This window comes from Lonchura striata, chromosome 4 (assembly GCF_050655825.1).
Source record: "Lonchura striata isolate lonStrDom1 chromosome 4, ASM5065582v1, whole genome shotgun sequence".
Classification (NCBI taxonomy): domain Eukaryota; kingdom Metazoa; phylum Chordata; class Aves; order Passeriformes; family Estrildidae; genus Lonchura; species Lonchura striata.
The window spans coordinates 73,868,511-73,895,655 of NC_140706.1; the positions used below are offsets into that span (position 1 = coordinate 73,868,511).

Sequence of the window (27,145 nt, forward strand, 5' to 3'; positions counted from 1 at the left end):
ACCATTATACCACTATTTGTTTTTCTCAGCATTTCTTCCTGTAAACTAATTTGGTACAGTGTTTGGAGAAGAGAGCTGCAAAAGAAGTGCAAACACAGTAAAGTTAAGTTGTTTAAATTTAGAACTGACTGGAAAATTTTCATTTTTCTTTCATTAGGAAAATGGTGTTTTGTAGACAACAAAAATTATTGATTCAATTCAAGCGATTACCTACTAAGAAAAGAATAAGAAAGGCTTTATAAGCTGTTCAAATGCTGAACATTTTAAAGTAAAAGGGCTATGTGCATGTCAAGATCTCCTCTAATATTTTCAATTAAAACACTCAACATTTAATTAAGAAATAAAAGTAAAGAATTTAAAAAAATATTTCTAACTTTGATCTGATTAAACCAGTGAAATTTTAAATTAAAGCAAATGAAACAGTTATCAACTTTTAGCAGTTCTAGGTATGAAGGAATAAAAAATATCAAGAATATGATAGATGAATGTATGTCTTGCATAGAGCACTTCCAAAGCGTCCTGATGGTATTTATAAATTGGAGCAAACAGGGAGTGGTTCAAAGTCTGATTCAATCTCTGCATCAACCTTTGTATTTGACTGTCTTCCCATTTACACCGGGAATTCCCATTTGCACAGGGAATATTTTACTCAGGTACCTGCAGCTCTGTATGCCAAGCACCCAGTTTTGTCTAATTTTGCTTCTCCTTTTTCACTAATAAACTTCCTTGGTTTAGAATAACAGATCCAGGAGCTGTCCTTTCGGTCCCTTTGTACCGTAACCCAGAAACAAGTATTCCAGAGAGTGTGCATCTGAGCATCCGAGCTGGTGCATCTGCACTGCAGCTGGGCTCTACATTTCCATGCCTCCTTCCAGCACGTGGGGAGAGCTGGGGCTGCAGAGCAGAAATCCAGCACGGCTATTTTCCAGTGGCACCGTGCCCAGGACCTGACAACGCTGAGCTGCTTGGCAGAGGCATCCAATTTCATTGGAGTCAGGCCTGGCCTTAAAATCAGGGAGCTGATCACATATCTGCCATCTCACTGGCTCCAAGGCTTCGTCATGGCCAAAGAGAACGCGACATCCTCCTTTTCCATGTGGCTGATCAATCATGATTATCTCTGCTAATTAGGCTTGGGCTGCAGAGCTGTAAGGCTGGTGTAGCTGATCCGAACCAGAACCATCAGCCATTTTGGTCCTAATTTTCTTCTGCACAAATGTAATTTCACATTGCTTATTTAACATGCTGCTCTCTACGCTGTCAGAAAATGAAAAGTGTCCTAGCATGTGAAAGATGTAAAGATGACTTGAATTAAAAAGTAAATAAATTTCAAAAAAAAACCCTCCCAAGTCTAAAAAATACATCTTGTAAATCTTTACTCTTTGGGACTTCTTGATTGTACAGTGTTTAGAGTAATCCGTGGAGACAATAATTTACAGGCTCAAACCCCATTGCTTCAACCTCTCATTCTGATCAGGGGAGGGAGCAAAGCATTTCTGTGATGAACGTGCTCATCTTTTGGACAAAATATGCAACAAGCACCCTTGTGAAAAATTCCTTGGTGTTATTGATGCCTTCCATTTTATTTAAGTATATTGTACTCTCATGGTAAATGCGCATATATATCCTAATTTACTTAGGATATTGCATTCAGTCAAAGAAACCCACGTGATTAATTTCTTCAAACATATTATCCAAAGAACATTCCTCAGAGTTAAACAGGGAGAGTCACTGGTTTTGTTTGCTAAGATTACAAGTAAAGAACCTCATGGCAAAATTAGCAGTCAGCAGATGCTTTTAAGGGCATCCATTGACTACAATTACACTACAGAACACAATCAGATGGATACAATTCCACTCACCTGAAACATGTACATGATCAAGGGTCTCCTGTTCTGGAGTTTACCTTCATGTGAAACAAACACAACAAATTAGAGATACTTTGAAGATCATTAATAAATCAGTCAATAATACAGAATGTTAATCTGCAATCTGTTTTCTTAGTGCTGTCTTACTCATTCTACACAGAGAGAAATGCTGGTGATTTTCTTACCACTCTTTCAATGCCAGTGTTTCCACTGAATTGCCTGAATTTTCTTTGGGAAGTCATTTTTCCTGTTCTGGTTAAGAGGATAATCCTGTAAAAACGAAGCTTTGCACTGGTGAATTCACAAGGAACAAGAAGTAAATGTGGGCAAAGACAACTGGTGTATAATGGTCATTGGGGGCTAAATTAAGTGATAGCCAATGGATATGATGATTGTTTAATTTCTGTTTTTACAAGGTGAAATAATAACTATACCAATAGGAAAGTCTGTATTCCTCAGGACCAGCTGCATTCTTTGACAAATTAAAATGATGGAAATAGCCAAGGGTATCAGGACTGTTCAGAAAAACTGAAGGGCACCATGAAACAACACATCCTTTTCTTTCAGAGCTTGGAAGCTTTTGTGGGCAGGTCAGCTAACTCCAACAGTCCCACTGTTAAAGACTTGCTTGCTTGGTTTGTCCTCAATGCCAAGGTAATATTTGTAGAAATCCTGTAAATTTTAAAATGGAAAATTTACTTTCTCATTTCTATTTTACCTTTGATGTATGTTGGCGGTGTTGCAATTTTCCCAAGTCACATTTCATGGATTATGATGCACAAACAACTTCCATGCATATTGGATATAAAAAATATAAAAGTAAATATAAAAATTTACTATACATGCTCAGAATGGTTAGGGACAGGGTGGAAGAAAATTAAAAAGAAAAGAAGGAACGGAAAGGATGAAAATTTCACTTCTTTTGGTCATTCTACTCACTCCAAAATGTGTTTTTGTGTGAATATCATAAAGCTGTTTTTTTATTGATGTAGATTACTTTTTTTCATGAATCATTCAAAACCTGCCTTTTGAAGAAGAGGATATGCATATTTTAATGCATACAATGAATTGTATTTTATATTCGAACATCAAAATCTTTACATTTTTCTCTCTACAATGTTAAAAAAGGGAAAGCCATATGACTAATTATATTAGCAGGAAAATGAGAAACAAACAAAACTGACTAAATAAATTACAGTCAGGAATTTGTTTCATTAGGATCTTAGTTACTACTCCAGATTTTAATATGTTATTCTCTATAAATAAAAATGTTTAAATGAGAGAAACTGAAACTAATCTTACAAATAAGAACCCAAGACCTGAGTTTGAGTATTTCCTCATATTCATTTTTTAACCCCCCTTCCTATTTCTGCATTTTATCACCATGGGAAGAATTTTAATTCTGGAAATGAAGCACAAAAATAAATAGTAAAATTGCTGTTATTTTTGATCTGGTAATAGATTTCCAAAGTGGATAAGTCATATATGATCTTATTCAGCAACCCTGACTTACAGTGTTCACATCATTAATTCCATCAATATTAACAGAACTGCTCCTACATGCAAGAGTTAATAATATAAAGAGTACAAAACTGTGCTGTAAATCTTTTGTATCCCTTTTTCCTGGTTTCTTCACATAATGGGAATATGGCTACATTAAATGTGCCCAATTTTAAGTAGGCTGGGTGTTTGGTAGATGTGCATTTTTGTCAGTATTTTGTTTCATAGAATGGAAGAATGGGTTGTGACATTTAAGGGTTTAGAATTTTTGTTTAAGAACAGTGTAGATAATAGGACAAAAAAATGATAGTGCTGATTTCCAACTTTCTGGAATTAAATAGCTGTGATTGCCTCAAACCTTTAGTTCCTGTTCAAATTCCCTCAGAAATATTATCTTATTTTGCTTCAGGAAACAAAATTGTACCATATTAAGAAAGCAAAGTCTTGTATCTCCCTTTTAAAATAATACTTCTCTAATATCTTGTTTGTGAATGTGAAATGCAGCCTTCCAAAATAAAAAAAAAAACAAAAATCACTATGGTTCACTTTTTTAAGTTACTTGACTTTTCTAACATGAAAAATAAACCTGCCTGCAAATACCTTCAGAAACCAAAATGCTACATGTACAGTATGAAAAAAAAATATATAAAAGTTCTTTCAAGAATAAAGTAGCTGAAAGCCATCATGGGATCACGTCAGGTTTTTTGTTTTCTTATATTTTGAAAGTGTGACATTTTGAAAGGAATGGCAGTGAATGAACTATCAGATAAAGGGATGACTTCACCATTAAATGAGTGTAGTCATTGTATTGAAAAAAAGAAAGCATTTTTTTCTCTATTTTTTAATGAGGATAATCTTTGTTATTTAAAGAACGCTTTTGGAAGTTAAGTGCAGCTCTTACCCATTTTCTACCTGTTATTGGGAACTGGCCAGCCACAATGTGGAAAGATTTTAAATACAGTAAAAAGAAAGAGTGCCTATTTCTTTTAAAATGCTTCTGTTCTTTTTTGTTATACATTATACATCAGAGTGATATTTGAAGGCAGATTTATTACACACCCTGGCAGAATGCTTTGTACATTTATAATGCAGAGCTTTTATCTAAAGTTCAGAGCATTATTTTAGAAAGAAGGTGCATCGTATCTGTGAGACAAGTTCTATTCCTATTGAGAGGTGTCCACAGGAATTGAAAATGTGTGGTAAAACTGATAGTCAAGGAAGAACTGAAAATGAATTCTGTATCTATTCCTTACTGTAGTGTTGCTTTTTGAGCTGTACTCTCCTGATCTAATTGAAGATGTTCCTGCTCGTTGCAGGGGGGCTGGACTAGATGACCTTTAAAGGTCCCTTCCAACCCAAAATTGCTCTATAAGAATCAAGTCTAGCTGCTTAGTCTGAGAGTTATACATAATTTAATACAGTAAAACTAATTTGTATTGTAGGCAAATATTGAATCTGTTTGAGTTTGGAAAACATAGAATATCCTGAGTTGGAAGGATCATTAAAGTCCAGCTCCTGGCCCTGCACAGGACAGCCACAAGAATCACAGTAAAATGGTCTTTAAGATATTTAAGCTCATTCTAGCTGAAATGATTTCCCAACGATGCCTTTAGCACATGAAAAATTGCGATTTTAAGGAAAGAGGAGACTGTTCATGAGAGGAGACTAAGTTCATGAGAGGAGACTAAGTTGTTTTAATCCTATATTGACAATTAAAGACTGGAATTTCCAGAAATAAAAGCATTTGTACAATCTATCTCCATATTTTAAAATATCAGGAAGTTTGCAACCACTTTCAACCACTTTGGCTTTGACAATGGCATCTTATCTACCTTCTCTCACACCTATATTTTAAAATATCTCTAGTCACACCGCGTTTTTATTTTCTGATGTTCCTTGAACAATTTTGGAGCAGCTTATAAAAAGTTTTGCATCTGAGCCCCTCACTCTGTGCCCACAGTCACTGCTAACTACAGCTGGTCAGGCCACTGGCTTGGGGAGTGTAAGATGCTTTTAGGGGGTTTATTGTCTAATACTTCTGCTGGAATTCAGCACTGAACTGAGAAGCTCAAACTGGGTTCTCAGAACTCACCAGCAGCTCTGGTCTGCAAAGGTGTAAACATGATGTTGATGGAGTCATACCTTGCCGAGTAAAAGGTGTGCAACTAAAGAGTTAAAAATGTTTTGATTAAACTCAACCATCTTTAATAAGTTAATGTCACCTTACAAAATAATTTTTGAATGTTATTAAATCTGAAATTTTCTATGCATAATATTTCTTGAGGCAAAGCAAAAATTATGTTCAAAAGGTATTTTTTCTGCTAACACATTTAAATAGAAGTCACCTTTTTCTTTGTGCACCTCATGACAACTTGACACTTAGAAAGTCACCCCTGTCCACGAAGAGATATAAAACATTTGTGTTAAAGCCAAATACAGTGATGCTAATCTGTGTTAAGGCTTTTATTACTGGAACTAAAAAATTATCAGTATTTCGTGTAGTGATTATTTCAATGGGACTATTTGTGAAGTCACAAACGGCTTGGTATTTAAGTACCCTAATTTGATTTCCCTGGCTGACCATCTTCTATACCACAAACTGTGATAAAATCCCATGAACCTGAAATTCTGTAGGACACAAATGTATTCTCTTTTTTCCTGTCTCTCTCAGGACAGCTGTCTTCTGTCAGGCCTTACTGATGAGACAGGCAGGGGAATGCCCACCTTGGAAATACTTCTGAGAGATCCTCACAGCTTCTGTTTTAGATAAGGTTTTGAATTTCTTATTAGTTTTGGAATGGTATCAGCATTTGGAGAGTTTAATATACAGGACATATGGTATGGAAACTAAGTAATTTTTAGAAAGCTGGGGAGTGTTGTCTGAAGTGTTACCACAGAGTGGACTTTAGCATTAAAAGAGTTGCAATAAACCTAAGTACTGCATAATGGATTTCGTTATTTTAGTGGAAGAAATACTTTCATTTTACTTTATGAAGATGGATAGATAAATGTCCCTCTTTGTGCTCCTAAAACATATATGTATTGAAGTATTAAAGCCATTGCTAATTACACATTTATTAGCATATTTCTCATATTTAGTATAGTACTTGGGACACAATCTAGTGTCCATGTAATTAGAGAAATACTGGGTTAGTTCTTCTTTGCTAATATGGAAAACAAAAACAGTGGAAGAGCATAACACATGCAGTGATGTCAGAGCCATTACTCCCACACAGAATCCTCTTTAAGGGGATGAAAAGAATTTCTGCTTTTTGTCACACACACCTATGTAATACATTTCACATCAGGCAAATGAATGTTCATCCTTCAGTATTGCACTTCTGTCTTTAATAAGGTTTCATACTTGATTCAAAAGTTTCAAAACTCTGTGTGATACAGATGGTTCAAATCCCGTTGATAATTCAATGTCTGGTTAGCTCTTAAGTAGACCAAAGACCTGGTAATTAATGTCCTGAGAGACCTGAAAAAGCTTATGCACACATTTCTGAAAACACTCGTATTTGCTGTCAGTGTTCAAACACTTTCAGGAAACTGGACTGTGATTTTGAGCATATGTTTCTTGTTCCCTCACCAGTAATCAGACCCACCACGGGCCACATGTTGTCCTGGAGTGAGGGCTAGAAGGTAAAGCACTGCTTAAAGATTATAGTTGAGATGTAGTTTGACCCACCGACGGGTCTTCATAACTGTTGCTCAGATGGATTTAGAAATAGAGGTGAATTTACAAAAAAACCAGAATTAAATCCGTCATGAATGGAATGAAAATTTCCATCCAATCTATCTATGTAAATAGCATAACTGCTTACATTTTAAACATAGAAAAACTCAAAAGAGCACAGATCTGATAGTCAAAACTGCTCAGACTGGTTTTAGTCATTACTGATATATATGTGTTGTGTGTATGAATCTATAGAGGAGCTCATCACTGTAAGCAATAAAAACATTTCTATATTTTGGCCTCTTCCCTTCTTCCCTACACCAGGCACTGCCTTTAGTCCCACAGCTCTTTGTGAGTCAAACCATGGAAACTCAGAACAAGTATTTCCATAACTTGCAATTTCCAACGAAAGCAATGGCAGGGCTGCCACAAAGCATGGCAAAGACCAAGCAGCATCTGCCATGAGCAGGATCACAACTAATGGCAGTGAGAGAGAAATGCAGGAATAGAGAACAGCTCCACATGTTTACATCCACAGTCTGAATCTTCCAAACCAACAGAAGGCATGCTTTGCAGGCAAACACAGAATGCCTTCCAGAATGCTCTGCAGAATCCAGTCATGCTGACAAAAAAATGTTTATAGGACACTGATCTAGTAGAGAAATGTTTACAGTGCTTTGCTGAACAAAAAAAAAAAATTAAAGTCTTTCCACAAAGACTGCAGACTTTCACACCTTGACGTGCACACACAAATCAGTAGGATTTGTAATAGGCAAAGTCTATAATGTCAAAATTTCAAAGTCCCTGTGCTCACTGGGAGACTTGTAGGGCCCAGGATCAGATTTACAGAGAACAGTTTAGGTCCACATTCCCTGAACTTCCCATTCAGGTCCATCTATCTTTAATGAAAATTAATAATTTAATCACCATGCTACTAACATGTTATCAAAAGGTACCAGTCACTAGCCCATGTGTCAGATCACACTTTTGCATTTCATAATATATTAAGGCAATAACAATAGTTCTGCATTCAATATGAAACAAAGTTTTTTGTCTATAAATTTTTGCTGCTTTTCCTATCCTAAAAACTGATGGCAATTATGCCCAGATTATAAACTATATCTTTATCTATGGCTTTTCTTATCACAATATATGAAAGTGGAAAATACAATCTGTAAGTAAAAAGTATGGCATGGAATTTCACAAGGTCCCTGCCATTGTATATTTCTCTCTTTTTATTGTAGGAATATTTTTTAGTGGTTTTTTTTTTTTTTATTCACCTTTTCTTATTCTCTTTGATGACTGAAAGTATTCTGCTGTCTAAAATACAAAAATAGTTTGTGGTCTTTTCAAAATGTTGATTTATATTCACACCAACTATTTATTTTTTCTGTTTATCTCCCTCTTTGTTTTTCAGTCATTGAAAGGCTTGAGATTTAAGGTGCATTTATGCACTTTTGAAACTAATATAAGTGAGCAGAGCATATCCTGATCTTTTGCCTGAAATTTGGTAAAGTTTGTGCTATTGACAATTCATATCATATCTTTGTTTTGTCCTTGGAGCATAACACTTCCCTTATCTTCCCAAAATACAAATTTACTGCTGTACTTCCAGGTATATTTGTTTCATTTTGCTTTACTCTTGCCTGAAAATAAATCCCCTTAAAATTCTTTGTGAGGGAAAACTCTGAGGAAGCCCAGCTGGTTGGCAGCTGTGAGCCAGGGAAGCCTTTGATTCTCAGAATTAAGGACAATCTGATTTCCTTTGCTACACACACAGGAAGCTTTGAATTCACAAAGAAAATATAAAAAGAAAGAAATGAAGGGAGCAAATAAGCAAGCTTTCAAGTGGGGGAAGTTTCTGGTGAAATAAACATTTGGCTGTTTCTTGGCTCACTAGGCTAAATGCAAAGGAAGTAAATTAAGTTAGGAAGAAACTTGTACCTCAGTCCTGTAAGTGGGCAGCCACAATTCTGAACTGGCATGGAAAGCAAATGAGCTTCAGATAGAAGCCTTGCAACATAATTCCACTTGCACACCAGTCAATGTCTACTAGATTTGAATAAATATTATTTGGAATGTTTTTTTTTGGTTTTTTTTAGATATTTCATTGATAGTCATAATTCTTTATAATAATTTAAAAATAAAAATCGAATGCTAAGACGTACCAACAAAAGGATTACATTATTAAAATATTAGAGCAATCTAGAACCTGAATTTGTCAATTAATCCTTACTTTCAGCAACTGAAGTATTTCCAAACCATAGTGAATTTTGGTGTAGTCTGAGATCCTACATGGAGCCAGGTGGAGGAATACAGGAGTAAATTATCTGCAGATGGCAACAGAGAACGGATTTGAGAACATATAAAAATTAGCCAAATTTCCAGCATTGCTAGAATAATTATTTTTGTTATAAAGAATGCAAAAATGTGTTGAATATTCAAAATGGGTAAACATGTAATTATACTAAGAGTTCTGGCAAACTATTTTGGAGATTTTAAAGATTCACATGCTAGAAACAGGACCACACGAAGCCTTGCTATTTCACTCTAGCATACTCTTTCAAGCATTTCTTCAAACCATAGAGAAATACATGAAGAAATGCAAGAACAGCTCCACCAGATCAGAGTGATAAGGACAGTACTGATTAAGGACAACAGGTGAAACCAGGAAACCAGGACCAAAAAATACTCAGCATCACATTTCAGTGTTTATGCAGTAGGAAGCATCATGAAAGTGAGGAGAAAAATGTCTGGATTCTGAAGGGTGGACAGGAATCTGAAGGCAGAAAGAAAAAATTTTCCATGATCTCGGATTAGCATTTTAATAGAATAAAAAATATGTTCCAAAGGACAGATTGTGTAGATGACACACTCCAGTTTAAAAAATGCTTTGCAAAGAACTGCAGTTTTATTATCAGCCATCGAAGAAAAGAACAAAGTATGCACAGACTATTAATCAGCACTCCTGTTGCATCTATTACTATTAATTGCTATTATTACCTGTGTAAGAGTGGCTGCCACTAAGAAAAACAAGGCTAAGTACAGGTCTAAGCCCATTTAAATAGCATCCACTACATGTGAATGGAGAGATCCTGAATTACTCACCCAGCACAAAAGTCCTCACTGATGGTGCTGAGTTTTAACACGCAAAACTAAAAAGAAAACATCCAGTGACTTCACAAACTGTCTTGTACTTGAGATTTGGTGGGTACCAATCCAGCTCCATCATGTCCCTAGTGAATAATGAACCAGAAAATGGAACAAACCCTTCATATGTTTGCCTCTACATAATTCCATGCACAGTGAGATTTACATTTGCCTGTTGGACAAAGTGGTGTTCATAGGGAGCACATCCAAGATCATTAAATTCAGATTAAATCAATGTGAAAATTCTGCATCAGATGTCAGTCAGGGAAAAGAAGCTTTGTGGAAATAGAATCAATGGAGTTGATGGAAACGGAAGCATTTTTGCTAACATGAAGACAGTTTTGTGTTTTAAAAGATTTTGGCTTAGCATTCAAAATACATGAGGGACCTGTGAAGACATATGTGAGTCAATATACATAAAGAAACAACACAGATTTTATGGTTAGAGATTAGAAGAAACACAGAACCTGAACTTGGAGAACTCTGAAAGACTTTTTTCCCCCCTCACTGTAGCAAATAATTACATAAATCTGTGAAGAATTATGCAGAGGACAGTAACTGGAGAACTATCTAGAAACTGAATACACAGGATTTCCATCTACAGAGCAGACACGCAGGTCACAACATGTCATATATATAGAGGATAATTTCCAGTATTAGATGTTTATTTAAGGCACATTCTCCTGACTGCCCCAAAACAAAAGGGGTAACATAAATTTAAGGATAAAAGTGCAGCAGAATGAACAAATAATTCTCATATAGGAAGTCCAGTAAAGAAATTCAGAACTGATATTTGCTGCTCTCTTCTTTTTTACCCTTTCATTTAAAGTAGCTAAAGAGGGCTTTCTAACACATAAAGCACCTTCTTTTTCCTGTTTTTTGCTCCCTTTTTCTGATCCTTGCCTTTTGTTGAGTATCAATACATTTGTCCATTCCTTCCCTAGCTCACAATGTACCATCCCCATGCTTCCATGCAGGAAATACTTTAAAGACATAAACAATGGCATTGTTGTCAATATGCAAAAATATAATGGTTATGAGTAATCACAATGACTACTAAATCAAATTGCATAAACAAAGCTTGGCTCGATCTTTCATTGCTGATGGCTTGATCTTTATCATATCAGACAATCCCTTAAGATCTCTAAGCTGGCAGAGCCACTAAAATTGTATAACCTGTGTAAGAGTATGAATGGAGAGAATATAAATAACCATCTTTACTGTATTAGGAGATTGGGATATCGAAGAGGCTCAAGAGAGTTTGCAGTATTTCATTCAGGCAGTTTTGGACTGTTCACAAGATTTAGCTATAGACCTTAAAAGAAAACTGTTTTCCATTTGTCTAAGAACGAGAGATTCTGGTGTTTTAATCAAGTATTTTTTCTGTCAGTGGTCTTAATAGGAAATATGCTTTATGCTCAGCTACCTTCCTGGTTTAGAAACTGTCATTACCTGTACATAGCAGGGCCACCTCCAGTTATGCATCCAATTGTGCCTGACATTCAAAGAATCATTTTGCTGTCTTCCCAAAGTCCCTCCTGCCTGTAACCACCACTAATTTTTACTGGTTATAGATGTATTATAAAGGTTTGTGAGTCTCACATCACACACGTATTTGAAATAAAAATCCTTGCTTGTACCTTCTCCTGTAAGATTCACCCTTTGCCTCTCTAGCTCTGTGACTACTTGGGGACCAGCAGGTTTCATAGGAATCTGTCTTCAGTGCAGGAAGTATCTTCAGTAGAAACATCCTTCCATTTTTGGTGGGTTGCTAAATAAAACCAGAAATGGCAACTCATAACCTGTGTTTCTGAATCCAGCAGAGTACTAGCAGAGGTTAAGAAATAACCAAACTGAGGACCTGACCATCTAGCAAAACACAACAATTAAGTTAGTACAGTGTTTTCACTGTCATTGTTGGGTTTTCTTTCAAGTTTATTTAAGCAAAAAATAGCATGCAACAGAGATTTCAGGGATACAAATTTTATTGAGATTTATTTCATAGAAAATTATAATACAAGAGATTAAATACAAAGTCTTGTCAAGTGAAAGCCTGTGAAACTGAGTTCCAATCACTGAGCAAAGTCTGATGGAATTGCTAATTAGATCACATATTTCTCCTTTGCTGTAGAACAAGGAATCACACCGATGACTCCACTTTTCATCTGCAGAATAAGTTTTCAATCCCTTCTTGTAACCGGTTAATACAGTACAAGGTACAAATCCTTCCTGATGCTGAACAGAAACATTTATGTGTTTATAAGCTAATATATGCCCGGGGAATAAAAAGCCTCCAACTTTTATTTTTCCAATATTTATCATCCACTGAAAAACAGATGGTAGGAGGTAAGCCAGGTTATCTCAGTCTTCTGTGATGGGTTCAGTGGCAGAGACCCAAGCAGCCTGATGTGCAGGAGAATACCTATCCCACTGGCAGCCAGGTTGTTTTTTTTTTCACTTAACTCTATTTTTTTTTTCTGCTTGGAGCCAATCCAGCCCAGTTCAGCTCTTTTGTAGGAGCTGAGGAACCAGTATTGATTTCCCATTTAAGCCAATCTTGCGTGAGCCCACCGCTGCCTCCCTGGCTCTGAAGGAGGGGAGCTCTGGAGGAAAGCAGCTGCAGCGTTTTCAACAGGCAGAATTGCTCCTTCGAACTGCATGTGAGCTGAGTTGCAAATGAGAAAAATAAGAAAAGCGAAAATGGCAGCATAGATAGGCTTTCTTTTCGAGCCTGGTACACATTCAGCACTGCCTTTCCTAGAAAGGCTTCTCAGAAAAACAGGGAATTTGCTTGTTAGAGCGAAAGGAGAAGGTTCTTATTATAGGCTTCAGTGCAGTTGTCAGCCAAGATAAAAAATCCTTATAGCAAAGTGGCCTTAGAACAGTGAAGCAATGAGAGCTTTCAAGAAAAAAATCAAAATTGTGGGTTTTTTTATGAAAGTGTGAAGATCTGCTATAACTGTCTTTGCTGACTGTTTATGGATTTAAGCTGAAGACTCAAGTGATGCTTGGGGAGTCTCAGGCTCTGTATCATGAAGGTTTTGTTACCAGATTCTAAGTTTTCAGCAGGCGTCCATTGAGATCAGAGGAAAAAAAAATATATTTCCAGCATGGATATTTTTAGGGACTAGCAGTGAAGTTTTCCCACATGCTTTACAGGATAAATAATGCTAATAACAGTGATGCAAACTTTCCAAAGTCACACAGCAATGACCCTTAAATATCAAGATGCAGTTGCTGAAAATTGGAACATCGCTTGGTAGAAAATTAGCATTAATACTTCCTGAAGTATAACATAGAAATCAAGCAAAATTTTGAATTGTGGATTGAAAGTCAGAGGGAGAATATTTGACCCCCTACACGAAATTACCAAGCTACCCTAAAAATGATAGTTTTAAAGTTCTCACTTAAAATGGCTTCACAGCTCTCTGACCTAATTCACTCACTCTCTGTTCTTAGCTGTTCACAGCCTCTAAAAAGGGAATCTATATCTGGAGTTTGTCAGGGACAAATTGTTGGAAGCTCTTGCATGGAAACAGGATACTTCCTTCTTTTCCTGACATATCTGCAAAACACTCCAGGGTAACTATCCCCAGACACTGCTGTTCCTGATTTTGGTGGAGAAACAAGCCACCAAACCCAGGTCATGGCTGCTCCTGCCCAAATAAACACCAGAGGAGCAGCAAGATTGGTCCACTGTGATTAATAAAGACTGAAAGAACAACCTGCAGCAGCCTGATGGATGAAGCAATTTCAAACTGAACTGCATGGATGTAAGAAACCAAAAACAGCAGCAGCTTCCTGACCTGGCCTTTCAGGCTGTTTGCAGCCTTATGAACGAAGGTGTGAGCTGCTTCTACACAGAGATTTTGACTAATAGGGAGAAAGGCCAATTTTGATCGTGTTTGTTATTTTTTTTTTTCCCTATAAAGAAAGCAACTGGCAAAATGGAGTCCATTAGGATATTATGAAGCTTAGATGTTTAGATGTCAGCAACTATATTTTTTTAGTTAAATGTTCTTTGTCAGAACTTTATGCAAGAAGATTTCCCACGAGAAACAAACTGAGAGTTAGGTGGATTATTTTCATGCAGTGGAATCAATAACCTGAGTTTCCTTGGTGAGTGGTCAGAAGAGCCAAGGTATCCACACCAGGGAATAATTAGCAGCCTAAGCTGCTGGTTTGATTGATGAGGCTGCTGAGTGATTATTTCTTCAATTTTCCCCAAGTTCAATTCTCATAGACTAGGGTCAGTAAAAAGAGAAGTTAATTTTATGTTATCAGGTACTGATGCTCAGATTCTTTCTGCATTTATTAATATATCTTATTTGCATTTTCAAAGAGTGATGTGGAGGCGCTGCTGAGAAGGTAAAAGACTTTAGAGGGATTTTTTTGGTGGGAGTTTTTCTGAATTCGTGGCATCTGGTAGACTTCAGGAAGAATGACAGAACAAGTTCTGCCTGGCAGAAAAGGGACAAGGAGGAGGCAGTACAATATTTGGAGAGAGTGAGAAGCTTGTGGAAGGAGAGATGAACATCAGAGATTCATTTGAGATACAGTGCCCAGTGAAAGAGAGGAATAGGAGCAAATGTCAGCAGGAACATACCAACCTTTTGGTTTTTAATGTAGTCATAAAAAACTTACATGTGGATAAGGAATATTTTAAACAGTGTCTCAGATAGGAAATGTCATTCACATCTACTGGGAAAAAAAAAAAACGAAAAAAAAAAACAACCAACGTAAAAAAACCTGGTGCCTGGGGCTATGCTAATTCTTTAATGTGATGGCATTCCTTTTCTGTGAGCTCTGTAAGCTTTCCAGGCTGCCAAGCATGCTTGGTGCCCATGCCTTCAAGCGCTATTCCTGCAAGGTTCCTGAGTATATTTTCATTTTAATGGGTTCTTAAGTCAAGCATCTCTGGCAAAGCTTCCTAAAAAATGAGTGAGAGCTCATGCAAGGGACAATGACATCCTTTAATATTTACCACACTAAAAATAGCTTTTAAAAACAATACATGGCATACAGAATGTTCTCCTTGCTCCAAAATGGTTGTTTTTAACAGCATTTGATGGATTCAGATGGCTCTTGGTAAGTACTGTTAAGATATTTTCTCTATATATTCCTTCAGTACTAAAGAGCAAATTACTTAATATGTAATATTGAGTGAATGTTTCCCCAGTTGCATTCACTCCCTCTTTCTGATATGCTTCATTCCTGCCTATTTTTCTCTTTTTAATATTTTCAGCAGGCTGGATTTATGAGCAAAGAAAGCAAAGCAAAGAATAGGAATCATCTTCTGAAGCCAGCTGCACTAGTGAATTTTAGTGAATTTAGTGAATGTCTGACCAAGTCCTGAATGGTGATCATATCAAGGGAAGAGCACAAGAAGCAAAATGAGACAAAGCCACCCTCATTTTCCAAAAGCTTAGGAAGTTACCTAAGTTTTACTGATGAACTCTGCACAAAAAGAGAAAGAGCAGAAGAAAATTAGGGAGAGTGAACCCACAGTTTGTTTCATTTCCCATTCTAACATCACTCCAACTATAAAGAGTGACAGTGTAAATAATCAAACAACTGTTTGCTAATGCATTATAGATAGTCATACACAATATGGCAGCTTCATACTTGTACATTTACCCACCATGAATACAAAATATACTAAGAGTGACAGGTAATGTAGCCAAAGCTTCTACTCTCTGTAAGCATCTGTGTACCATGAATTATAAATGAGAGTCTTGTGTCCAAAGGTAGCAAGTGATGTAGATAATGCCATCTGAGTAAATGAATAAATGTGAAACAGATGCTTTTTGCATTCAGGGCACACAGGTACAGCCAGGAAGCCACCAGTACAGATTATGGATGCTGCTGAGACAGCTGCTGTCTGCATCCAGTGCCAGGTGCATTCCTACCTGGGCTGCACTGCCACAGTTAAAAAGGCCTTTCCCTCACTCCTTTTTAACAAGTTTCTAACTGGATGAGGTATCTTCTCATGTAGTTTCCTCAGGTGCTTGGATTTCCTCAAGGCTTTCCTAAAAAAACAAATAGGCAGCATTATTAGGAGCAACATTATTATATATCCTGTATAAGAGGTGGTGAAATGAATCTTTTAGTTTAAAATAGTCATAAAATAGTTTTTCTTTGCTTTTTATGCAAGTCTTTTTGGATCTGCCATTATTTCTCATATCACCAAATATTTTGCATCAAAATGAGATTGCATGTTTTAAAAAATTACTGCTAGAAAGGCATTAAGAACTTTTTTTTTTCACTTATATGTAAATGTACTTATTTTATAAGCAAAGAGACAGGAGCTTGGACTCCAGCTAGGGAATTAGAGCATACTGACTTCTTGTCAGTACAGACAGCTCCCTTGATACCTAAAAGGCAGATTGAACTCCCCAGATAAAATATTAAACCTAACAGTCCTGACAGTTTTTACCTGTGAGATACAGCCACTGCTATTCTTTAAGTTCAGAGAAGTTTATAAGTTTATATTGCTCCTGCATCTGTTCCTTTTCTGCCTAACACTAGAGGTGTGCTGTGTCCATTTTCGTGTGTGCTGAAGAAAAATTTCTGTCCTTTTCACTTGGAAGCAAAAAAGGGTCTCAGACCCATTTCCCTGCAGATTTGTCATTCATGAGTTACTTATGTCATGTAGGGTTGGTAAAACAGTTGTGACCCAGAGTGGAATGAAAGTCTATCCTAATGCAATTTTAAGAAGAAAATAAGCAATTGCAGTAATAAATGTTTCTTGTTTAGCCTGAGTACCTTGAACTATACAAAACTCTCAAAAGAAAAATTTCCAAGACCAGTAAATATCTGTGCCTATTTTACAATGTAATTTCACTGCCTCTTGCATAACTGAGAATTTTAGAGATTAGAAATTATAATCAGAGATTCATGTAAAGTTTTGGAAGAGCCTGGCAGATAACATATAGCTTCTCAGAACTTACTGAGATGCTATTTCAACCCTTAAGAGTATTTATGCAAAATTACCAAGGCGCTCATTGCAGTAATTTCACAGCATTCCCTCAGAGGTGATTTTTTCTTGCACACCAAATATCCCTAGTTCTTCAAAATTTTTGGCATATGTGTGGTCAGTCAGGAAGGGAGTTTGCCTGCCATTGCCAGATTTGGAATTAATTCTGAGGTCAATCCAGATTATAGATTATATCCCAAGAGGAATTCTGATTTATACAGCTGTAATAGAGAATTGAGTTTTGTAAGGCAAGAGCAAAGACTGAAACCAGAAGTACAGGTCCCACTCTCTGCTATCTTTCTTTTTTCCTTTGTTTCATTTGCTTCTGTGCCAAGTCAGCACAAGACACAACCATTGTTCCAATGTGACACATCTACATCCCAGTTTTTCACTCTGTTTGCAGAAGTGGAAATGACAGTACACCTCCTTTGGGTGAGAAACAGGAAGATAGATGCAATCTAACAGGGACAGCCACACCATTTACTGTCCCTTAAATGCCTACTGCTGCCATGGAGCCATCCCAATATTTTTAACCTAGTAAATAAAGCAACTCCTTACAAGTTACAGGTTTTGACTCAAAAAGCAAGCAAAAATCAAACTATGCAACTGTGAAAGCCATAATTTTTCTCTCCAAACAGCACGATTTTATTTAGAGTTATGGAATTTTAACCACAGAAATGTCAATAATCCACAGGTGGCTTGTTCCTATTTTCTTCGTGTCCTTTCCTTTTTTTCAGTAACTTGCCCTTGCATTTATTTCAATGTAAAAGTTGAGGGGGAAAAAAAAAGGAGACTGTGGAGATTTTTAAAAAGTTTGAGGAGTAATTTACAAAAGTGATAGTTTCTGGTGATGAAGGTTGCTACCTTTGCCCAGGTCTCTCAGTATGATAAAATTGTTTCAGAATGTTAATTACTGGATAATCAGATTCCCTTGAAAATGAAACTTCAACTTTTACTAAAATATTATATTCCTAAATTATATCAGACCCATAGTACAGTCAAATCAACAATTACACTAAAAGAACTCATGCAGTCTTCTCTTTAGAATGAGACTCTATTATCTCAAAAGAATTAGAAAAGAATTAGAAAAATATATATGATGCATTGCCAATATGGAAATACTCATCCCATTGGCCTCTATTATCCAAAAGGAAATGAGAAAACGCTTCCATTACATTTTGCAGTGATCCATGCCTTTCTCTTTTTAAGTCAATAAACTATATCTTTCACTGTAGCAGCTTTTTGCATGCGTGCAAAAATGACCTTTTGCAGTTTGGCTGCTGAGACGTGCTGGGAGAGGTGACACAGGAATTGTCAAAAGAGATGCAAACCAGTTTGTCCTGCCAGACATCTCCTACCACAGAGTCATAAAATGAGGTCTGCAAAACCCCTTGCTACATAAAATGAGGTCTACAAAACCCCTTGCTACACAAAATGAGGTCTACAAAACCCCTTGCTACACAAAATGAGGTCTACAAAGCCCCTTGCTACACGCATTATTTTGTCATTCTTTGCATCATGAGACAGAATTCCCGTCCTAAATCACCCCTAATCAGCTTAATTGAGGCTGATGCTGAAAGTGCAGAAGGATGCTGTGAAGAGCAGGTCCCTCCAGTGACACCTGGCCTCTGTGGGAGCACGGTCCCCTCCATCACATCCCATCCCTGCACACAGCCTGCTGGAAAAATGCAAAAACGCCTCAAAACCAACGTGGATCCATAGAGGAGAGGGCATCGGGGGGGCACTCAGCACTCACTGCCTCTTCAAAGACAAAAAAATAAAAGACTTCAGAAAAAAGTACTTTGAAACTGGTGAAATAATCTCCTGAATAAACCACCAGTGGGGAATAGCCATGGCCACTGAGGACAGCATGCTGCTTGGCGTATCAACAAAAATACATTTGGCCTGCGGCAATGCCGAGGGCAAACATATCCCAGATGGACTGGAGAGGCCCAAATACCTTCAGAGATGAAAATTTAATTAGAGGAAATGTCACTGCAGTGAACAAAAGATTGCTTTAGTGATTTTTCATCATTGTTTACTACAAGCGAAGTAGAGTTTTAGGTGGTAGGACAGGCTAAACACAGGAATGTTCTTAAGCACTGGAATGGATATGAAAGGAATGGATGTTGAAGGTCAGAGAATCATCTGCACTTGAGCAGTGATCAAAAGGAGTGGCACCATCAAATATTGGCAGATAGCAATTTTTAATTGCTTCAGTGATAGCAAAAGGCAGTGAAGGTGGTGTTTTCAAGCCCCTAAGATGGAAAATCCTGACCTTATTTTGTTGATTGGGTGAGGAGTTTTGCTGCTTTGCTGTTGTTACGCTGGCTTTTGTGAGATTTCGGGGATGATAAAAGCTTGGGTCTCTCTGAAACACGCAGTCATCTCTGATAGCTGAGATGGCTCACTGCCACCTTCCCTCTTTGATAATCCACTGTACATTATTAATTCTGATCCTTGCACAAGCCAGGGAAAAACAATATAGGACTCATTGCAGCACAATCACAATGAATCAGCACCCTTAAATGAAAATACATGTTCTCACATGCCTTTTGAAAGCTGTCTGGGATAAATTAAGAGAAAATAAGATAGAGCACACCATAATATACAAGACATTATAGAAGGTCTGTAAAACTATAGTATTTTCTGCATTTGGATTTTATAGCTTCAGAATGCAAGGTTGAGGTTTTAGTGTGTTAATTTTCTCTTTTTTTTATTCCCATTCAGCCTTCATTCTACATTTATTGTTGCCCTTTTATCAAAACAAAATAGTCACCTTAATTAAAAGAATGCACATCATGATTTTCCCATCATAGTACTAAAATAGTGCTTTTATTTGTTTTTATGTAATAGGAATTACTTGCTATTGTATGTTGTAAAAATAATAAGAGAAATAGTTATTATCATCAAATATCTCACAGAGGTCATACCAATTTCGGTCAGTCTTAAGAAGATCTCTACATGTAGACAACTGGAGGCGAGATTAATTAAATTAGGCCACAATCTAAGTAAAAAAGAATGAGCAAAGCATTATACAAGTATAATTACATACAATTACATATTGATCAGTATACTTATTTGGTTAATTAAAGTCAAAAAAGATGATTCATTAGGTTAATAATACATAATTTTTAGATTAAAGCTTTGCTATTATTTATATTTTTGGTCTTTTTTTATATCCCTCAGATTTTCCTCATGTTGTTGTAAGTTTGTTCTCCTGACTCAGACACAACTATATGAGGATGGATTCTTTTTGTGTAGAAGGTACTGTGGAACTTGAAGTCTCCTGAGGAACCTCCACACTGATTTTAGCAAAGTTTGGATCCAGCATCTGGAGTACCCTATTTACTTACTCAGTTTACTGGGTAACATGTGCCAGGTGATTGGTTTCGGTCTCTCTTTGTGCTATTGCTTATTATCACCTGTTACTCACACTTTTATGTTCTAGCCCAAACAATCTCCCTAGATTTTCACTGCCCAGAGGCACTGTACTTTTCCTGGCATTGAGAACTGGCTTCATGTTCTCCTGCACTGTCTTGTTAGTGCTTCCTCTTTTCCTCACCTGCTTCCTTGTTCTAATCTTTTTTCTCTTCTTTCCCTTTTCTTTTCTTTTCTTTTCTTTTCTTTTCTTTTCTTTTCTTTTCTTTTCTTTTCTTTTCTTTTTTTTTCTTTTCTTTTCTTTTCTTTTCTTTTCTTTTCTTTTCTTTCTTTTCTTTTCTTTTCTTTTCTTTTCTTTTCTTTTCTTTTCTTTTCTTTTCTTTTCTTTTCTTTTCTTTTCTTTTTCTTTTTCTTTTCTTTTCTCTTCCCTCCTTCCTTCCTTCCTTCCTTCTCCTTCCTCTCTTTCTTCCACTCTTTCTTCCTCTTTCTCTTTCTTCTTTCTTTCTTTCTTTTCTTTCTTTCCTTCTTTCTTTCTTCCTTTCTTTCTTTCTTTCTTTCTTTCTTTCTTTCTTTCTTTCTTTCTCTCTTTCTGTCTCTCTTTCTGTCTCTCTTTCTCTCTTTCTTTCCCTCTTTCTCTCTCTCTTTCTTTCCCTATTACTCTCTTTTATTCTCTCTATTTCTCTTTCTTTCTCTCTTTCCCTTTGTCTTCCTTTCTCTCTTCCTTTCTCTCTCTCTCTGCCTTCCTTTCTCTCTCTCTTTCTTTCTCTTTCCTTTTAGCAGACACAGCTCTACACAAAGTTTAATCATGTGCAGAAATTTGTTAGATTGGTGCCAAAAGACCTGCCCAAAGGCAGGCTCTAAACACATTATTGTTTGAAACCTGCAACGGAGAGTCCAAGCAGCCTCTGATTAGGCAGTGTGCCATCCTAAGCAGATATTAATGAATCTTGGCAACCAAGTATGAGAAATCAGTTTGCTTGCCATCCTTTCTCTGTTACAGATGGTTATCTGGAAAACAGTCCAAACAACAGAAATAGACCATATGTAAAAAAAAAAAGCCTCCCTTTTTATTTTCAGGTTCACAGACTATCAGCTTAAGATTTCACAGTATATATTATTTTTATAATTCAAGATGAGGCAAGTACATCAATATCCAAATTGTGTGACACTGAAAAAACCAATACTTTGCTTTATGGGGCTGTGATTGTATTACTAATATTATGGAACTTCTGAATGATCAACACAGATTCCATCTACAAGCTGAAATAAAAAATTTCTTCTGTATCTGTCTATCAACATGCATAAAATGGAAATACTGAGATCAGTAATGCTGAGTGAAAGAAGTAAATTGATATTTAAAGAAATATACCACTAAACTAAGTTAACACTAGATTACATTACAGAGATTCTGAAGAGATATTAAAAGCACAGTTACAAATAGACATCTATTTTGCCATTATAGTCTTACCAAAAGACAAGATAATAAATCGATAGTCATCTGATCAATTGCTAATAAATCCATCATCAGCTAAAACAAAAATCTGAAGGGAAACTGAGTCTCAGAATGCCACCTTCTTCTTCCACTGATTATCAACAGAGTAGATGATCCACTAAGTACACAGTGATTATAAACTGAATTATTTCAGTGCAGTACCTGGGACAAGCTGTGAGACAAAGAGACCTCCCTAATCAGATGTGGGTCCTCTGCAGACAATCGAAATGCAAACATGGGTAGAAAATATAGGTGTGTATCCCATATGTAATCTCCTAATGCATTTCTTACTAATTATTTTTCTGGAAAAAAAAAAACCTTTATGGAATTATTTCCCAAACAACTTGAATATTGAAAAAAAAGTCCTGAGAGTAAAACAAAAATTCATAGAAGGGTAAAGGGTGACTCCTTAGTAAGAAGAAGAATTCAGAGGTGCAAAATATTTCTATGTTTTTTATGTAACCATGGAACTTGCATAATTTTGCAAAATATCCTGATGACTTATGCACCATATGAACCATTTTGTGGTGCTCCTACTCACAGTGAGCAGCACCTCACTTCAAAGTATTTCATCTGAATTCATTAAGAGCACAAATGGTGGTAGGTAAACAGGAAATCTCCACAAAACATCACTGAACGAGTGAAATTTCTCACATTATGTACAAAGCAGGAAAGAGGTGAAAGCCTGGTGCAATAGTTTGTGATACAACATGAACAAGAATTTTATAATCCTGCCATAAGGGCCATATCCTAAAAATCCCCCTGAGTGCCAAAACCAGGATGTTTGAGAACTTTTGGCATGTAAGTCTCCACTCTGAATTAAACCCACTCACCATCTGCATAAGTCTGAAGGTAATAAAGTTCACTAGGTGCTCTCATCTAAATTTTTCACAGAAAAAAAATCTATCTTTTAAAAAAAAAAAACAAACTTGACTGACATTTTCCCCTCTTATTCTTGGAGGGGAAGCATATTGAGAGTCCTAGCATAATCTCCAGTGTGTTCTACCTGGTGTACACTTCCTTCAGCATTGTAGAATTTTTATTTTGTCCTTAATTTCTCTTATTTTCATTCTTGGATATATTTTTACTATATTGACTTTATCACCTTTACATGAAAAAAAAATCAGTAAAAACACACTAATCTGCAATGAATGCCTGCAATCTATTATTTTGGCATTACAGACTTTCAGCTGGATAATTTAAATTCAAAAAGTAAAAGCTTCTCATCATGAGAAGATACTCAATAACAGGGCTATGGACTCAGGAAGGTTTCCTTGTATTTTTATCTGAGACTTCAGAGGAGCAGAGCCTTCTGTGGTGGTAGGGAGAAGGAAAATATTACACATAGTAGACAATTTGCTCATTTGATATTATATACAGAATTCCATATGTTTTCTCTAATGTCTTCCTTGGTTTTTAGGTTGGTTTCTAGATTCTAACTGTAAGGTGAAGATTTTTCCTTTTTTGTATTTATAGCTCAAATCTTGGAAACCTCCAGGTTTGGTATTGTTTCCTAGGAGCAAGAACAAAACCATCTAATAAAGACAGAAGTGCTTAAATATGTACAGTGAATAAATCTGATCCTAAGAGAAAGCTTTCAACAAACCCTACTGGAATAATTAACTCATAAATCCTTTAATATGAAGGTGACCTCAGAAGGTAACCCAAGCACTGACACTATTCTGGACCAGAGGAACATAAACCAGCTATGCAAATTAAACCAGAGACCAAATAACTTCTAACAGCTAAATCAGAGGTCTGAGCTTTAAAAGCAGCTCTTCTGTGGCTTCTCTATATGTCTCCTTTTAGCCCTCGTGCTAACCTAAATAATTACCTTTTGCTATCAAAAAGACCTTTGGGAAGTTTAATATTTATATAGCAATTTGACTAGTTCAAGCAGATCATACTACCAAAGAAAAAAGTATTGTTTCCTACCAAATAAATGTAGTTTGGCACAGATTGAATCAAAATGCAGTCAATAATTTGGAAATGAGCACTAACAGAAACCACTGGATAACTCTTCTTACACCAAAGGGAATAAATTTGTTAAAAATGCCTTAGCAGAAGTCATACACAGGCAGTCATATCACCTGACAGAAGAAATGAACATCACTGTGGGCTGGAGAAACTGGAGTCTGTTTTTCACACTGCCAAAAGATTCACCCAAACTGACTAGCAAAGCTATATCCCCCCACAAAATCCTGGTTTTTTTCCTTTGCTGCAGAAAATGGCATGTATGTCATCACTGAAAGTTAGAAAGCACATTTTTTATGAAACAGAAAGAGAAAAACTGTCAAAATATAAACAAGTTAGTAATGTTTGTATTGAAATTCCAGGTATCTAGGGAGCAAAATGATGAAACAGAATTAATGCTGAAATGCATCAGGCTGAAAGTAAGAGTTACAGTGCCAGAGATATGTTGGAGGATGAGTTTTAATGAAGTGGAATATTGAACTGTGTGCCCGGAGCAAGGAATTAAAGCCCAAAGTGATGGTGCAGAATATACTGGGGGCTAATGGTGTGAAAGGCTGTAAGAGGCAAAGAGGGATAATGTATAAAAGTGGACCTTCCATTGCCAGGGTGTGTGCAGAGGAATGAATAATAATAATAAAAGGAATGAATGCAATTCCCTCAGCTTGCTCGTGGACAACTGAGCTAGGGAAGAGAGCACGAGAGACGTGGGGAAAAAAGTTATGGAAATGGAAATTACCATGCTAAAAAGAATCCTAATCTAAGCAGTTGTATGGGAAAATCTCAAGCCAACAGCTCTGAGAGAACTGGATTGCAGGTCCAGAATCTCAGCAGTACTGCCACTATTCAGAAAGAGAACTGAAGATCCTGGTATTACAGCCTGAAAGATGAACATCCATTTAAAAAAAACTAAAACATTAGAGGAGATCGAGAACTAATTTATACCAGGTATGTTTGCAAAAAAAAAAAAAAAAAATAGAAAAAAAAGGCAAAACTAGAAAGAAACATGTGAGAATGCAGAAATTCTGCATTAACAGAACACAGAAACTGTCAAACATTTGTGCAATATTAGTGTCTGATACAATAGTATGTGACAAAAATTAATTAAAACAAGGATGAAATTTAGCTGAAGATAGCAAGGTGAACAAGCTGCTATTTGAATGATAGCATATTAGTATATATTAGCACACTAATTAGCATATTAGTATATATTATTAATATAGTGTCTGTCTATAAACTCAAAGTAAATGTGGTTACTTTTAATTAAGGCTGTTTTATCCTACCTAAGGTAGCTAATACAGCTCTGAATTGCTTCTGGTTGCTATAGCTCTCTGATTTCAGCCTGTAATGATCTTGGTTCTGGCAGCCTCCTTTCCCATATCTAACATTATTCTGCTCACTGTTTTTTCCTCTTTCACAGTTAAAGCTAAAGTTAATATAAACTATCTTGACTTCTCACCAAAGTTTTGGTATTTTCTTACGTATATTCTTATCATAATTTCTTTTTCTAATTTAATACTGTGCAGTACACTAAGGTGTCCTAGGAGATGTAAAATCATAGGTCTGTGCTGTTCAGCTGAACCTGTCAAGTAAAAGAAGTTTTTCTTGGACTGCACATTTAAATCAAATGTCCACTGATAAATTTCCATAGAGTTAGAAACAACCTTTTCCCTTATTTAGGAAATATCACTAGTACCTTACTTGGACTTGCTGCCTTTCTGTGTTTTTTGCTTTTAATTTTGAATGGAGATGCCTTAGTTTTACTAGAGATAGTTCTCTACTATATTTTCAACAAATTCCTTCTAGCAGGTTTTTTTGGTTTTTTAATTTTCATGTGCTTCACCAAATTCTTTAATCTCTCTGGCACTTGCTTTTCTGCATGTCAAGATCCCAGCCTTTTTTTTAGCGTCAATGACATCAAACATCTTTTTTCAGCCTCTGCTGTTGTCTTCTAATTTCTCTATTCAGCCAATCTGTTGCACTCACTCATGCCTAGTTAAGCTTTGGGTTGATGTTGTTAGTGAGGGAATGAAATAAATCAACTTTTTTGCATGTCAGTAATGGTTTGAAGGTCCCTCTGGTTAACTGTATGTGTTGATTTACACCATTTCCCAAGCAGCATTTAGATCTTCTTTTTCCTAGGGTATCAACAGAATTTAAGCCAGTTATTCACATCAGAAGTGTATTGATCTTTCAGTAGGTTTATATCAGGGTTTCTGCAACTCTATTTTTGAGACCACGAGTCTCAAGCATTCAGTAATCTAAACCAATGGAGTACTTGGACCAATGTCCAGCCCATGGTCAAGCTGAGTCCCAAAGAGACTCTCAAGAGACAGGCAGCATGCTCCCCATGGACAGCACAGCTCTGCTTTCAGCTCACTGCCTTTCCCTCACTCTGGAGGGATGTGGCATCCTTTAATTTCTTGGGTTTTTATCATCCCTATTTTATGGCAAGTCACGAGAAACTAGAAACCTATTGTGAGAACCAGGGTATTTGACTAAGCAATCATTCATAAATATCTTCACTTCCTCTAGTGAAATAAGAGTGTAAATAAGCACGTCATTGTGCTTTTTGTCACAATTTGATCACCATTTCATGATATCCTGTGGAGTCATTCACAGCAGAGCTGCTTTAATAAGTTTCTGCCTCTGATGGTACCTCCAGAGCCCAGTGAGTGTCCTGCCAAAGTCAGAGAGACCCTCAACACACCCCCTCCAGTCTTTATTTATTTATCTATTTATCTATTTATTTATTTATTTATCACCTTCAGATGTCCCAGCTCCCTTTTCTTTTTCAGTGTTTAAATCCAGTAGTCAGGAGATACTCTGAAAAACAAATGGAATGATTTTCTGGAAATATATTCCTTTTCTTTTCCAGTGATGCACACATTCTCAGCTAATTAATGTCAGAATTATATTTCTATTCATACTCGTGCAGCGAATGTCCAAGGAATGTGGTGAACCAATGACAGCAACCTTAGCAGAGCAAAGAGGCAAACTGAAATTGCACAGGAGGAGCAGCAACCCAAACCCTCAGTGGCAGAAGGAAAGAGAAAAAAGGCACGTGCTTGGCAACATTACATTAATGCTTTCCGTGAGTCTCCCATGGTCTTTTAAAGAGAGTTTAA

At 36.5% G+C, this 27,145-nt stretch overlaps 1 long non-coding RNA gene across 1 annotated transcript in view; it reads right to left on the minus strand.

Annotated features, from left to right (window-relative positions):
* Positions 1-12,164: 12,164 nt before the first annotated feature.
* Positions 12,165-27,145, minus strand: part of LOC110468231 (uncharacterized) — a 122,083-nt gene continuing 107,102 nt past the window's right edge. The window contains exons 10-13 of the long non-coding RNA XR_014954979.1: positions 26,783-26,843; positions 20,739-26,697; positions 20,107-20,180; positions 12,165-16,226 (exon numbers count right to left, since the gene is read on the minus strand). This is a non-coding gene — a long non-coding RNA (uncharacterized LOC110468231). The remainder of the gene's footprint in view (positions 16,227-20,106; positions 20,181-20,738; positions 26,698-26,782; positions 26,844-27,145) is intronic.